This window comes from Protopterus annectens, chromosome 3.part0 (assembly GCF_019279795.1).
Source record: "Protopterus annectens isolate FY-2018-M chromosome 3.part0, PAN1.0, whole genome shotgun sequence".
Lineage (NCBI taxonomy): Eukaryota > Metazoa > Chordata > Ceratodontiformes > Protopteridae > Protopterus > Protopterus annectens.
In genome coordinates, this window is record NC_056731.1 from 1,184,296,278 (window position 1) to 1,184,312,020 (window position 15,743).

General features: G+C 40.4%; 1 protein-coding gene across 1 annotated transcript in view; it reads left to right on the plus strand.

Annotated features, from left to right (window-relative positions):
• Positions 1–15,743, plus strand: part of LOC122797014 (synaptonemal complex protein 2-like) — a 1,143,152-nt gene that overhangs the window by 924,530 nt on the left and 202,879 nt on the right. The window lies entirely within an intron of this gene.

The window sequence follows — 15,743 nt, forward strand, 5'->3', positions numbered from 1 at the left end:
ATAAATTGGCATTTTGCTGGCTCTATGTAGTCATGTTAAGGGAGTGTGGTCTGTAACTACAGTGAATTTCTTTCCATACAAATAAAGCTGAAGTTTCTGCAGTACCCACATTATGATTAGACATTCCTTTTCTACAGCTGCATAACATTCCTCCCTGGGTTGGAGTCTATGGCTGAGATATATCACTGGGTGCTCTTCTCCTCCTGTGGAAACCTGGCTAAGTACAGCACATTCCCATGGTTTGAAGCATCTACCTGCACCAAAAACTCTCTGCTGTAATCTAGACTGGCTAACACTGGGGGTCCTCCCTAAGCACTTTTATACTTCTGGAATGCCCGCTTACATGCTGGGGTCCACACTAACTTATGTAGCCTGTTTTTTCCTTGTCAGGTCTGTGAAGGGGAGCAGCTTTTGTACTATAATTGGAGAAAACTTTTTATAGTACCCTGCTGTCGCTAGGAATGCCCTTACCTGTGTTTTGGTGACAGGGACAGGCCATGCCTGAATGGCTTCCACTTTGGCAGGTTCTAGCCTGATGTTACCGCTCCCCAATCCGTCACAGATAGGACACCTCTGCTATAACCACCTGACACTTACTGGGCTTAATGGTCAACTCTGCTCTTTGCAGTCTGCCCAGCACCTCCCTGACATGCTTAACGTGCTCTTGCCAGGAATGACTGGAGGTGACAATATCATCCAGGTAAGCAAGGGCATAATCTCCTGCTAGGATACAATCTACCAGCCTCTGGAAAGTTGCTGGGGCATTTTTCATCCCAAAGGGCATCTTTGTGAAGTCATAAAAGCCGAAAGGAGTTACAAAGGCTGACCTGTCTCTAGGATTGGGAGTCAAGGGCACCTGCCAGTATCCCTTGTTCAGATCAACAGTGGTGAGATACTTAGCCCCACCCACCTTCTCTAAGGCTTCATCTGTCCTATGCATGAGGTAGGTATCTGACTCTGTGCGACTATTTAGTCTTCTGTAGTCTACACAGAACCCGGTGTTGCCATTCTTCTTTGGTACCAGCACCACCAGGGAGACCCAGGACTGCTGGACTCCTGAACTACTCTCAGTTCCAACATCTCCTGTATCTTCTCCCTCAGTCTGTCTGACTCTCTCAGGCACCCTGTAAGGGGCCTGCTTGATAGGTCTTTGGGGTCCTGTATCCCATATGGTGCTGCACCAGGTGGGTGTACCCTGGTTTCTCAGTGAACATGTCCCCAGACTCCTGTAACACTGCTCAGATTTCTTGAACCTGGGTAGAGGATAGCCACAGGGACATTGCTACCCCTTCCACTGAGGTGTCAGTCTGAGCCTTACTGAGGAGATTAGTCACCAGATCCCCCTCAGACTCCTCTTGCCATTCACTTGGTGTCTTTAGGTGCTTCACCCCATAGCACTCTGACAGACAAGCCAGCAGGTCTGACATGAAACTGGCACCTCTGTCAGTCAGTATGTCTCCTGGGAAACTTACCCTGCTGAAAATATCTAGCAAAGCATTTACCACCTTCTCTGCCTTGATGGAAGACTGAGCCAATGCCTCAGGATATCTAGTAGCATAATCTACTACCCCTTGGCTATACTTAGTCCCTGTGGAACTTGGGGTACTCAGAGGCCCCACAGTATCCATAGCCACTCTCTGAAATGGCTCCTGAATTGCAGGCAAAAGCATCAAAAGAGCTTTGACCTTGTCTCCTGTCTTGCCTGCTTTTTGGCTCTGTTCACAGGTCCTCCAGTACCTGGACACATCCCTGACAATCCCAGGCCAATAAATGTTCTGCATAATGTCTCTTGGTATGCTTTATGCCCATATGACCTGGAAAAGGAATGTCATGGGCTATGGCTAGAAGTGATAGACAGTTGGCTCTGGGCACTACCAAATGTTGTATTACCTCTTCTTCTAGCCCTCCCTCAGAGTCCACTCTCTATACAGTAACCCTTTGTTTCAGTATTCAGACTCCCCTTTTCCTTGAGAATCAGTCTCCTCCCTAGCTACCTCCATCAAGCCTTGTAATGTAGGGTCTGAGAGTTGAGCCTGTCTCAACTCTATCTTTGTGACTTTTCCCAGTTCCCCTTCCACAGGAATTCTGGTATCTTCTGACAGTGGTGCTTCACTGTCAGCCCGGGTACTATCACTCACCTGTGCCCTTGCAGTCACCCTGTCTAAAGGAACATCAGTACCCACCAACAGCCATAGCTCATCTTCAGGCTAACTGCTACAGGGTAGCTCCCTCCCTGAATTAGCCATATCACCGGTCCTGGCTTCAGGGAATGTGGTCTCTCTGGGTCTCCCCCAGGCTTACCAGACCCACATGCCTGTCTCCAAGCCTGACTGCATGTCACTGCATGCACACATGGTACTGCATTATCAGAATCATTCCCTATCAAGACATCTGCAGGGATATCCTGAAACACACCTACTTGCTTGCTTCCTTTTACACCCTCAGTGTGAACCCTGGACAAAGGCATTTGGAATGGAATCTTCCTAAAGCTCTGACTGGAGTGGACTACCCAAGCAAGTACTGCTCTGCTCCTCTTTAACCACTGCAGGCTTCTCAATGGTTATATCAGAGGCTGTGTCTCTCTTGGCAGTGACCTTTTTTCCATCCACCAAGATAGGATCCAAACTCTGGTGGTAATTTGGTATCCTTGTTGTGTCTGGACAACTTACTGCTACATTCTGTTATTCCCACTTGCTGCCTTCCCCACGTTTTGTTCCCCACCTTGCCTCCATGGGCATCTATATGTTACATGGTCCTACTAGTTATATTTAAAGCATTTATCCCTTGATCTTGACCATGTACCTGAACTCGTGGCATCCTCTGTTACTGGTGGATTCTGTTGGGGTGGTTTAGGCTACCCACCATGGGTTCCATTATATCCATGTGCAGCACTAGGTATCCCTTTCCTGTGCAGTGATGCCTAGCATATTAAGAAGAGATCCCCTTTTTTCCCCAACTCATCTGCAGAGTTGCATTCTGTGTCTGCCAAACACATTGTGATGTCGTCAGGCAAAGTGGTAAGGGCTTGTTCCTTCAGCAAAATGTCTGCCAGCCCTTATAAGTGGTGACCTGATACCCACTCACCCACCTATGAAAGTGCTTAACCCGACAATTTATTCACACACATCTGCCTTGTGTCTGTGCTCATGAAACTTTTTTCTGTAAGCTTCATATGCTAACTTGAAACATTCCAATAAACATTTTTTAACTGTATCATACTTTAAGCAATCAGTATCAGACAATTTAGAAATGGCAGTTACAGCTTTACCATGGAGTGAGGGGGGTCAGGAAATGTACCCAGAGCCCTTGGTCACCACTATACTGTTTACATACCCTTTCAAATATATGAACAAAACTATCAAAATTATTACCCCCTGTAAATTGTGGAAGAAATTTACTGACCTTTATTGCTTCTGGAGGTCAGTTATGCCATTCCCTATTACCTCCATGACCCTGGCGAAGGGTCAGCATCTCCCTCTCATGTTGATGCTGCTTCTCATTTTTTCAGCTTCCAAACATCACAGTCTCTCTGATGATTCCAATTCCAAATGTTTGGTCTCCAGTTCAAGTCTCTAACTGCAGATGGACTTTTAAGTCCACTGTTAAAGAATTGAACTGTCCTGTTTCTGATAGCTGTACATCCACAATGCCAGACTGGTTGTCTTCCTGGTTGCTGGACTGTGCTGCAGCTCTGATTAAGGCTGCAATAATTTCCCCTTTAGTCAGGTTGGCATGCACCAGTCCTTTGGCTTTGCACACCTTGGCCAACTGGTTCCTTGTCAGCTTGCCATAATCCTCTGCTGACATCCTTGCCTGCTCTCCCTGATTAACTAAGCTAACAAAAAATAAATAAATAAAACTATTGTGATATGAAACTCTGAATGTCTACTTTGTGGCTGCTTGAGAGCGCATATTTTTAATGACAACTGCTTACAGGCTACAGGAGTTCAATTAATGTCCCACCACTGCTCACCAATATGTGATGTCCCCACACTGAGCCAGTAATCAAGGAGCCTGAATCCTCACCACTGACACTGGAGAGGGAGGTGCACTTGGAATACAAATGGATAGACTCAGTATTTCCAGATGCAGATTTCTGTAAATTGGATGGTGGTGGAAGATTTCCTAGTAGCTCACAGTTGTTCCAGCATGGGTTAAACTACATTAACAATGGGTATGGGACAATGGCTTCAAACTAAATGTGAAAGAAATACAGATTGGTTCTTTTTGGTAAAAAAGAAATCCTCATCAGACCATACAGGGGGCAAATCCCTTCATTTAGACTTGAGGAGGAAAAAGGAGGTCCACTGCAATCAGGATTTTAACAACATGGTAAATGAGATGAAGATTTCCCCTTAAAAGTGTACAAGAGACTGATTAAAGAGAGAGAGCTTCCAGCCTTTCTGGTGGCTCAGATACTTCAGGCCTGTGATCTTTTTTTAGGAACATTTGCTGTAGTTCCAATTCTTTAATATGTTTACAGAAATATATTCCCAAAGGGAGCATTATGCACAATGTTTGTCCTGTTCAGTACTACGTATAGGGGAGTGACTAATTCTTTAGAACTTCAAAGATGCACAGCAAATCCCAGTAGAATGTGGAGGCAAACCAGTAACTAATAAAATCCAAGCCACCTAGGTTTTTCTTCAGTAAGATGAAACAATGCCCTAGTAAGTAATACTTGATCCAAAAATTACGTTCATTGAGCACTTTCCTCAAAAATGCAAAACCACTCCAGAATGAAACCTATAATAGCCACCATTTTTAAAATGAAGTTATGTGATCTTAATTCAAGTCATGTGGTGTGAAATAATAATTCTTACAGAGACGGGTAAAGAACTGAGTTAACAATTTTATCTTTTAGGTTTCAAAAAATAACTATGAAAGAACTGCATAGTTGTAGTTTGACTGCCCTCCTGTTTAAAATAGAATATATGGCTATTCTAGCATTTAAGTCTGGAAACATGTTGATTTTAGCCTAATCTGCCAGGGAACCTCATAATATGCAAGAGTGTTCTCCCACTATCTTTTCCCAAAATGTCCAGACACTTTGTCCACCACACACACACACACACACACACACACACACACAAAAAACCCTTTACACATAGTAGAATGTTTCTCTCTCTTCCTGTAAATAGGTAAGGCATTTCTATTTTAGCAATAACCCACACCTGGGTGTGGGTAATGCTAGGTTTACCCACGGTTGGTGTGGTTTGGTCACAAGGGCGAAGCCGGAGTGGCCAAACAAAGACAACCGTGGATAAATCCAGCGTTACCCACACCCAGAAGTGGATAATTGCTATTATACAGTGACATTATTTAAGAAAAAAAATATTTACTTTTCTTAAATAATGGCATTGTATAATCCCTCCATGCTGCCCTTCCGCAGCTGTCTGGTATTCTGCGGCAGTTCTGATGTACTGCGCATGTGTACGCTTATGCAGAACATCAGAGCAGTGGGTGGAAGCAACGGAGAAAGCAAGATCTCCGTTGCTTTTTACAAAGTGTCTCGCTATGTTAAATGAGTTTAACATAGCGAGACAGCTTTAAAAAAAGCAACGAAGAAAGGAAGATCTCCGTTACTTTTTTTAAAGCTATCTCGCTATGTTAAACTCCTTTAACATAGCGAGACAGTTTCTAAAAATCAACGGAGATCTTGCATTCTCTGTTGCTGTAAAAAAAAAAAAAAAAAAAAAAACTTCTAGTAATGGAAAAAGTCCGGGCGACCGTACCTTTTTCCATTAGTATAAGTCTGATTTACAAAGTGCACGCTGATCAATCAGCGTGCACATTTTGGAATATTAATGGAGGAATGTTGTATAATTACCAATAATGAATTGCAGTAATATGAAAAACACTGCCCAGTACTTTGACATCTTTTTGTAGGTAGTGGTATTGAAAAAACTACGTTAACAATGAAATTAAAAAGTCAAACAGCAGACTATCAATTTTATTCTTGTAAAATTATTTGCAACTGTAAGATGAGGAATATTGTGGAAATGAAAGTAGTTGTAAAACAAAGATGCTATTGAAAGTGACCAATACACTTTAAGCAAATGTTTTCTATGATACAAGCACCTAGAAGGCCTGTAGACTGTGTCAACTCTTATAAAGCCTAAGAAGGTTGCAAGTCGTGTCTTTCTAGATTGCACATTTGCCATCCCTCAAGACCAGTTTCAACTGGGAAATAACCAAGGATGCCACATTTTTTCTGGCCCAAATTTTGAATCAAGCTAGTCAAGGGTATCTGCCATCATTTCTATAATTTCCTGTGAACATTTTTAATTCAATCACTGTTCTTGACTGTACTACATAGTAAAAGTCTATCCCAGTCACTCAACTACATCTTTGAATCTAATTTTTTGCATCTCACCTGCCTTACCATATTTATCTTCACATTGTGTTCTTATGATGAACACGATAGATATTTGGCATGTCAGGACTTTACTGAAGCATAGGGTATTAAGCACCACTTCCAGAACATAATCCCTCTGCCAGGTTTGTTCTTCCCCATGACTGCTTCGCACATTTGAGAGCATTCTGCTGTAGGAGAATGATTTTTGCTACCCTTTTAAAAGCAGTCCAGCCTTGGGCATCAAGGAAGCACATATTATTTGTGAGTTTCTGTCGGGTAAGAGATACCATCTTTGACTCTAAAAGAAATCAACAGGTTATCTTATCACAAACTTGTAATACTAAAGGATTGTTTTGCCAATGCAGCTACTTTTCCTCTTGGATTGTATTTTCCAGGCTCATTTGCTTTACTGTTAAGTCTGAAGACCATTCATGTATTATTAATGTTCCAAGTAAGTACTTCTATGCATAAGCCTTTTCTGATGGATTCTCATGGCCAGTGACAGTAGAGTCTTCACAGTTTGAATTTCCTTCTACTGACTGACCTTTTCCAGCTGTGCCTGGTTTCTTCTTCCTTTCCATCCAACTTGGAAATTAGTCCGTTTGTTTCTCCAAAGCAGAGGAGGATTTCAGCAGTGGAAGCTGCCTTAGATTAATGAGAAGCTAACCTCAGCGAGTTCATAAAGCATTGTCCCCACACTGTTCTGTAATGGCATTTGCACTTATTTTTCAGTAATTGGTGCATGACCCCATACTCTTTGGGATTTAACAGTTCTGCTCATCATACAAATAGTTCTGCTGCACCTGAGAAATGGAGAAGATGAGATGAAACTCTTTTTGCAGGAAAGTGATTCCTGACTTAAGACTTTTAGTAATGACAGTGAGATTAAGAGATATTTGTGAGTGAGACTCGGGCCTTAGAACAAATTCATCTTGCTTAAATCTGTTTCCTTATTTAGTATTCTGCTGTTAAATAAATTATATGAAAACATCACCATTAAAGCAAGGAACCACAAATACGAAGCAGTCTGAAGTCCTTGTCAAATGGGATAGTTTAATGAAAGCACTTACTATTTGTTTTTTTAAACAGTTTTCTTATTCATGATGCCTTTGTTTTATGGTGAAGCTGTGTGGGTAGAATTTAGCGCATTTACCACCAGAATCTGCCATTTTGTTAAATTATTGTGCGTAACAAATAAATGATCCAATTTATTTATTTACTGTGTGTTCACCTGGCAATTGGGCTGCTCCACTGACTTTTTCAGCTATTATTATTACCCAAGCTCAGTGAGTAGCAGTAGACATATATAATATACAAAATAAGCTTAGAAAAATATGCTTATTTAGGAAAAAGCAAGTCTTGGGATAAAAAAAGCTCACTTTTAGTACACCAGCAATAACAAGAGATTTCATCACTCCCACTGCTTCAGTAGCGTTTAGGCTATATGGGTTGTGCCTTGCCTAGGGAACAACAATCAGCCAGTTGCAAAAAGCTCTCGCACCTTCTCATTGATTTCTGATTGGTTAGCCCTAAGCAGAGAAATCAGCAAAGTGAAGATTTCTTCAGTACTTTCTTGCCATCTGAAGCAGAAGCATCTCTTGGCACTAATGAGCTAAGAGCTTTGTTCCCAGTCACTTAAACTGGAGAACCCCTCCACGCAGAAATTACTTTTAAACAATTGATGCACATTTTATTTTCTGACTAGAAGCAGTATTTTCCCTTTAGGAAAAGTGGTATTTTTACAATATTGGAAGTTTTGTCAGGGACCGCCATTTTTAGTTATCAGTGTATTTTGAGCTATTTGGGACTATTTTTGTGACTGTATGTACTGCTTGTGTAAGTTTTAATTTATTTTCTCAAAAAGTGTTACTGTTGGGACAGCCAATAATGTATGTATTAGTGTAGTGCTTCTGCTGTCTTTGTGACAACCTACCTGCCTTATTGTTTTTCTGCCAGTATTAAGTATTTGAACAGGGTACTGACAGAATTTTTGTATTGCTTGTACTTTTTTCTTATGAATGGACTGGGAAAAGTGTTGTGAATATAAGTGGTACTTGTAAACATTCAGTGACAACTTACCTTTCAATTAATTTGTTTCAGCAATGCTTACTGCTTTTGACTCCACTTCTAGTCTACAGCATGCATAATTACTCTGGCCCAGCTGGTTCTTCTCCCACTGTACCAGGAAAGGAAAAAAAAGGACTTAGAGTATTTACTGTTATTGCAGACCGGTCAATGCCAGAACCAATAGTGGCTGAACCTGTAGTAGCCACTGGTTGTTCCTCAGACCCCACTCACTCACTTCTTTGCTTCCTCTGTTGTAGTCCTTTTGGCCACCATCAACCAGGGCAGCCTCATCTTCTGCAGCTGTTCTAGTGTCTTGATGTAGGCATAGGAGAACCATCTTCTCTAGGCTTGGTAGAAACTCTGGGAGATCCTTCTTAGAGTAACTGGAGCAAGAGACCATTAAACCAGGCAGACAAATCTCTTTAAAATCAGTCTTATTCCACAAGAACTACTATTAAATAAAAAAAAATAAAAATAAAAAAAAAAAAGCTTAAATATTGTTCACTTGAAGAAGAGTTTCTTATCTTCGCAAGACAGGCATAATGGGCAGTGAATTCTGGAGAACATTACCTGTAAAGTAATTCTTGAGGAAATTGTGTATGATTATTCTGACTTTGAGAGGGCTGCTTCTCTTACAGATTGCCAAGCCCAACACTCTGACTGTGAGGAAAACAATTGTTATCCACCTGTGGAGGAATTTTTTTTTAATCCGACCATGGCCAGGATAAATGAGGTATTTTTGTTGGAACAAATAGATGTTCCTGATCTGAGGAGGTATGATGTGTTGCAAATGGACATCATAACCACAGTTGCAACTTGGTTATCAAAGGAGAGGGCATTATCTACCCATTTTCCAAGGTCTCTGTGCATTGTGATTCTGGAGTGATGTCTATGCTATAAGCTGGAAGGAGGAATTGCTTACCGAATGTAATGATATTCCATTTCTTGCCATTTACTTTCAGCCTGTTTTCAGAGCACCAGCTATTAACAAGTGCAAGTTCATGTTGGGGTGCCTGCGTTTCAGAAGGGGACTTAAGGATGACACCCAGTTTACAGTCATCCAAAAAATGATTAACCGAGTTTCACATTTGTGATTTGGAGATCTGAGAAGTAGATGCAGAATAGCAGCGGTCTCCCGCACAGAGCCCCGGTGAAACACCACTGGCCACCTTCAGACTTTCAGAGAACACACTCGCCACTGTATTCATACTTCATATACCAATGTTAATTAAAGCACTTTAAAAAGAAGCATCCCATTTAGAGCTCACTGACTCAATAACAAAATACAGGCTGCTTTAAGCTAGTATGGTAAAGTGGGTATCAGAGGTCGAGAATGAATGAGTGGATGAATGAAACCTTATTTTGTATTTTTTAACTCACTGGTACTTCTCGGGCATACACACAGCTGTATGTTTCCCTTTTCATCAAATGGGAATTCTGTAGCTACTTTCAAACCATACTTAGGAAAGTCCATACATGTTTTATGGCAATAAATTGTTCATAGGCAAGTACTAGACTAGCTGCCATTGTAGACCATTTTAAGCCTAGTCAGTTTCCCTTTCTGTGATTGAAATAACCAATGTCATTTGGTTATAGATTGGCCTTACTCATCCCATGGTCAATAGTTATATATTACCCCTAACAAGACTACCAGGGATCGTACTGTAGAGAGTTTGAGGGGGACCCATGCATGGGATAAAGCATTTAGGAGAGTAGCACAGGGGTAAATTTTCTGTTTCCCAGCCATAGATCTAAGCTGAGGTTTGTTTTATATGGATGGGGGTGTCTGTTCCAGGACAGAGCTATTCTCTGAGAGATATACCTGTCCTTCCAAACCATTCTATTGATGCTGCAGAAGAGGTTTAGATCCCCAGACCAACTATTTCTGATGTCATTTGACTTGCTAATGTGTAGTAAATCCATTAGAAGTGGTTCAAAGAATGCCTTGTATGTGAGATACAGGGTCACTTCTCAGCAGTGTGTAGGAAACTGAAAATAGTGACAGGGCTTTAAATCGGAATCTTCCGTTCACGTAGCCATTTTCATATTTGTCATTTATTGCTTCTCTCAAGTGATGAACAAGTAAAAAAAAAAAAACAGCAGATCAGTTACTGGTCGTCTGAAAACAAATGCATAATCCATGAATACTACAAAAGCAAAAGAAGCACACACCTCATTTGACCCACACTTCTATAAAGCTGCTGGTGAAGAGAACATATTTGTATAATCCCCAGTTGCCTTGTCTTGGTTGAATGTCACCATGCTGCTGATGTAATTGCTTCCATTCCTCTGCCAATCAGAGTAGCCAGTCTGCTTAATTGATTAAGGAAATGCCCCCCCCCCCAGTGCAGAAGGAAGTAGTAGTCCACAAAAAACAATAGGCCAACAAATAGCTCTAAAGATGACAACGTGGAGTATTGAGCATAAGGAAGAAATTATGCATTGTTGCTTTAATGCGGAGTTTTCCAGATAGAAGATATTTAGAAAGACTTAGAGAAAAATTAGAGGAAAGAAAAATACTTGCTGAAGAAAAACTGTCCAAAGCTCCAAATGCAGATTTGAGCTCATTAATACAACAGAATCATGAAAAGCATTGCATCAGTGAAGAAATTCGGGCTGCTTGGAAAAAGAAGTGACTGAGGAAGTGCGAAAATATAAAGAACAAAACCCACAGATTTTTGAAAGTTATAAAAAAGAAGCAAGGACACGGGAAAGAAAAACATCTGATATGGTACAATATTTATGCAAAGGAGAAAGCCAAACTAATCAATACACAAAGCAGTTCCAAAGATATTTGAAGAGAAATATAGGCAAAGGCACCTAGATATGGAACATTTCACAATACAAAAATTCGTAAAACAAAGGGGGATATAGAACAGAGGAATAGTAAGGTAGAAGTTAAAGAAATAGAAACTCAAGTTGTGGATTGCCTGCAAAGTGAAGCATTTAGTGTAGTGAATCCAGCACAGGTAATTTTACTGCGTGATGGAACAATGAGTCTGCAAACTAAGGAGCATCAGATGGAATGAGAAGCATCCGATGACTAGCCACATAATGATGGTCTGGAGCCTTCGGGGGGGAAAAGAACAAAAAGTTTAGTTGCACAACAAGGAAAAGAGCAGGAAGCAATAGCAACTATGATGCAGGCAGTGTTGTGAAGTATAGCTGATGATCTTCCATGTGAAGGAACAGCAGGTGACGTAAGATGCAGCTGAAGAGGGTAATGTGACAGGAAGATATTTTGGAACTTCCTGTAGAAAGTCTGCAGGATACAGAGAGCAAAGAATATGTGCTGAATTTAGAAGAAAATGATCTAATGGAAGAGTTGCTTGATTTAATAGAGATGGACAGACCTATTAAGATCGATGAAAGAAATAGATTACAGAAAGTAAAACCGAAACCAGGCTTTGCTAAGATTAACATTGATGCTATCACTTCATTCTTATTTTCACTGCATGGATGATCTTTGTGGAAAGATTTGTGATATGTCAAGTGCTTGTCAGTCTACAGGGGACAGTTTGTATCTTCAGGATTTCCAGGTTAGAAACTTCTAACTAACATACCCCTCCTGCTATGTGCTCATAATATATAGGGACACAATCGGGTTTGATTGCACAACTAGGCTTATAAAGGCCTTAGTGGTCATTAGCCTAGTATATACATATGAACTTATTAGGCGTCCATATGTCACAAATCTATCTTACCCCTTGCACGTAGGACATAAGATGGCTGGAAGGTGTAAAGGCTTTGATATACTGGCCGAATGTTAGGCTATCCTCAGGGTATCCCAAGAGTAGAGTATTGCAACAGTGAGAAGTAGCACATATACAGTTACAGTAGGACCTTATACAACTGTACTTTTTGCATGATCCAGACAGCAGTTTCTGCGGTATTAGATATCTAGTATGTTAATAATTTGGAAGATAGCAAACTTAAATGTTGACTTGTTATAATAGATTCAGGTTATGTGTCTCTTCAGTTTTGGAGACTGGGATTATTTGGGTTTGTGTAAGGGGCTTCAGTTGTTTAATGGAACTAGTGGATACTGACTCCTGGAATAAACCCTGAGTACACACCTGACTACACCTTTAATCAAGCTTGTAAAGGCCTTATCATTGGGGGTGTACTATAAGCATCAAACATTTTTTTATTATATATTACTCTCAGGTAATATAATTAGCAGATTGACTGCATCTTTGTCCCACATAGGGAACAGTGTTTGATGATGTCCTCACTCTTGTCTAATCATGTCCGCTTTTTCTAAGGTTGTCAACCATAAGACATTCCTCCTAACCTTTTAACATTTGAGTCTCACTATACTTAAAACACCTCAGTCCAGAAGAGTTGATTCTTGAGATATGTTAGAACATGCAAGCTTAATTTGGTGATGTCATTAGCTCCCGTTATCTTGTGAGATGTTAAAAGGGCACCTGCATGTAAGAATGAGAGGAAATGTCTGTTGACACGGTGAGAGGAGCAGCTTCTGCACCTGTGGGAATATCAGTGGGTACTTGTCGTACAGCTAGATGGAGATGTTAATGGAGGGAAGGAAATTAACAAATGGTTGTTGCATTGAATCCAGACCATGCTGCAGGGAGAGTTTGAAATTTGACTTGGAGAAGTTGTGGCTTTATCCCCATGAGTGGTTAAAACAAAATTCAGGTGTGAATGTATTCAGTATGGCACATGGTGATGGAGATGCAACTACTTGGGAGTAGTGGGTCCTGTCAGGCAGTGGGATAGTTTTATAGTCTTTATACCTTACATAAAGCCTCCTCATTTGCCTTCCGCAAGAATAATAAACAGCAAAAGGCAATGGACGTTTTGGGAAACGCTCCTTTTCTAAATTGTGGGAAGATGACAAAGCAGTGCTGTCTTCCTTGATTTCAGTTGAAGAGATTAAAGCTGTAATAAGTAACATGAATAGTGAGAATATGCAGCACTGACACACTGCAAGCAGAAATGTACAAGTATGTGGAGAATGACATGCAGCTGATCGTCTGCTGACAGTGACTCCGGGAGCTTTGGGGAAGCAACAGGTTCCCCCTTCCTAGATGCATGCTGTTTACAACTGCGGCCCTGAAGTACACAATTACTGCTTGAAGCTGGCCTTGTACAGGCTAATTTCCTTGCTTTAGTGTACATTACAATTTTTGGAAGTGCATCGGCTCATAGGCTGCAGATAGTCTTGAATGGAATAATCCATCTTGATGTGTGTGGCCTTATGAAGGTCAGGCATACACATTATAGTACAACTTTAGCAAGGCAACATTTTTGAGAGAGAATATGGCTGTACCAGGTGAAGCTTGTACTTGATTTTCAGCACAGGCATGGAAAAGTTGTTTTGTTAAGATATGAGATATTTTTTTTATAGTTTTTGGTAGAGCATGTTTCTTGATCTGAAATGGTTGAGTTTCTTCAGCGACTGCATAAAGACTTTGCCACTCTAGTCAAAACTGGTCCAGGGCATTTCTATCAGAATTCCAGTCGAAAACATATGAAAAAGAACTTTCCATTATCCCACTGCTAGCGGTAGAGTTCATAACCTAAACACAGAGAAAATATATCTGTCATATTTGGATTAGGGCAATGATTATATATACAAAAGGAGTAGTTTGACGCAAAAGCTTGACTGGTGCCCATAATTTCTCCGTCCTTATCATCTTTCCTAAAATTCCCATGTCTCGTGATAATGTAGAAACCTTAAAATCTTTAAAAACAAAAGAAAGAAAAACTGTTGGGAAGTGGTTGAGAGTAGGCTTAGTAAATGCCAACTGCACTTTTTACATCTGTATGGATTGCTAGAATTTATTTCTACCTGTTCAAACAGATATATTTCTTTTAGCTGTTAATAATTCTCCTGGTGGATCCACCTAAATGTTAATAAAAATATGCAGTTCTAGTCTGATTTATAGTATTTGACAAAGCTAATTAATTGTGCATCAGATCCATATTCTCCTATTTGAAGAACATTGCTCATGTATACTTCCATATCCTGTCTTCTAACTGACTCCATGCCTTTTTAGTAAAATTCTGAGATCTTAGAGCATTTTAATGATTTTGTCACTATTTATTTATTTCCATCCAGAGGTTCATACCATTAAAAATTGTGACAGATCAAACCATCCTTTTTGGTCTGGGTACTGGAGATTTGACATTATAAGAATAGCTAGAAAGCTGCCTACTTAATGAGACATGTTAGGCAAATGGAAGCTTTTTTTCAGTTTGTCCTCTGAATATAGTCTGTCCAGCACCAAGTGTGATTATGAAATCACCCACAGATCCAGTTTTATTGTGAGGGTGCATTCTTTACATTTGTTTGCCTTCTGTGATTCAGTGCAGGGTAAGACTTTGGCCAAGTAGTTGATATCCAAGCACTCGCTGATAAGTTAGCCATTCCTGAGATGCTTCTATCAAAATCCATGATTTTATCATCAAGGAACATTTATGATTCAGCAGCTTTTACTTCTGTTGAGCTCCTCTGGACTGCATCCCTAATATTTTCTTTTCTTAGAATTTTCTCTTTCTGGTAGGCATTACGTTTAGCAGAATAATTTTTAGCTCTTGAAGAACTTTGTGATATTCTGTAGGCAGTGCTGCCCCTCCTATGTTTCAGTCAGAAAACACTGTTCTGAGGTTTCTATAAACTATTCTTTTTTCCTATATTCCCAGAATAGTTATTGGTTTGCCATACCACAGGAATATGCTTGCAACTCTAGTTCTTAATTGAATGTCTCCAAAATGTTTTGTCTTTTTATTTATTTATTTATTTTTTTCATCTCATAAGGAAAACTATTCCTTGATGGAACTTCCCTAAATAGTTACACTACTGTATTATTTTCTGTTACCATAAGGTTGTGCAACATGAGTCTTATTCATTGAATAAACATTTTATAAGGTTGCTTCTGTGTTATGTATGACTTAGGAACATTAGTTATAGTACACAGGCACTGGAACTTATCTTTACAAAATACGTCTTTGTACGGGTTGTCTTGCAGGACATTCATACGCGAGCCATCCCTTTGCATTCACATGTTCATCTCTACCTAACTGGGTTGAAGTGGCAAATTGTTTGGGATTCCATCTTTCCAGGTCCCACTGGAGAATTTCACTTTAAATACCACAGCATATGGCATGTGAGTGATGGCCAGATCCATAGGTGTTTGAGAAGAACTAATGATATGGATGGCATGGGTCCATTTTTATGTGCTGCGGTGGTGGTACTGCGGTAGCGTTGTCGTCTCACAGGAAGACGTCCTGTTCGATTCTCATCTAAAGCGTCTTCTGTGTAGAGACATGTGTGAATGGGTGTACCTTC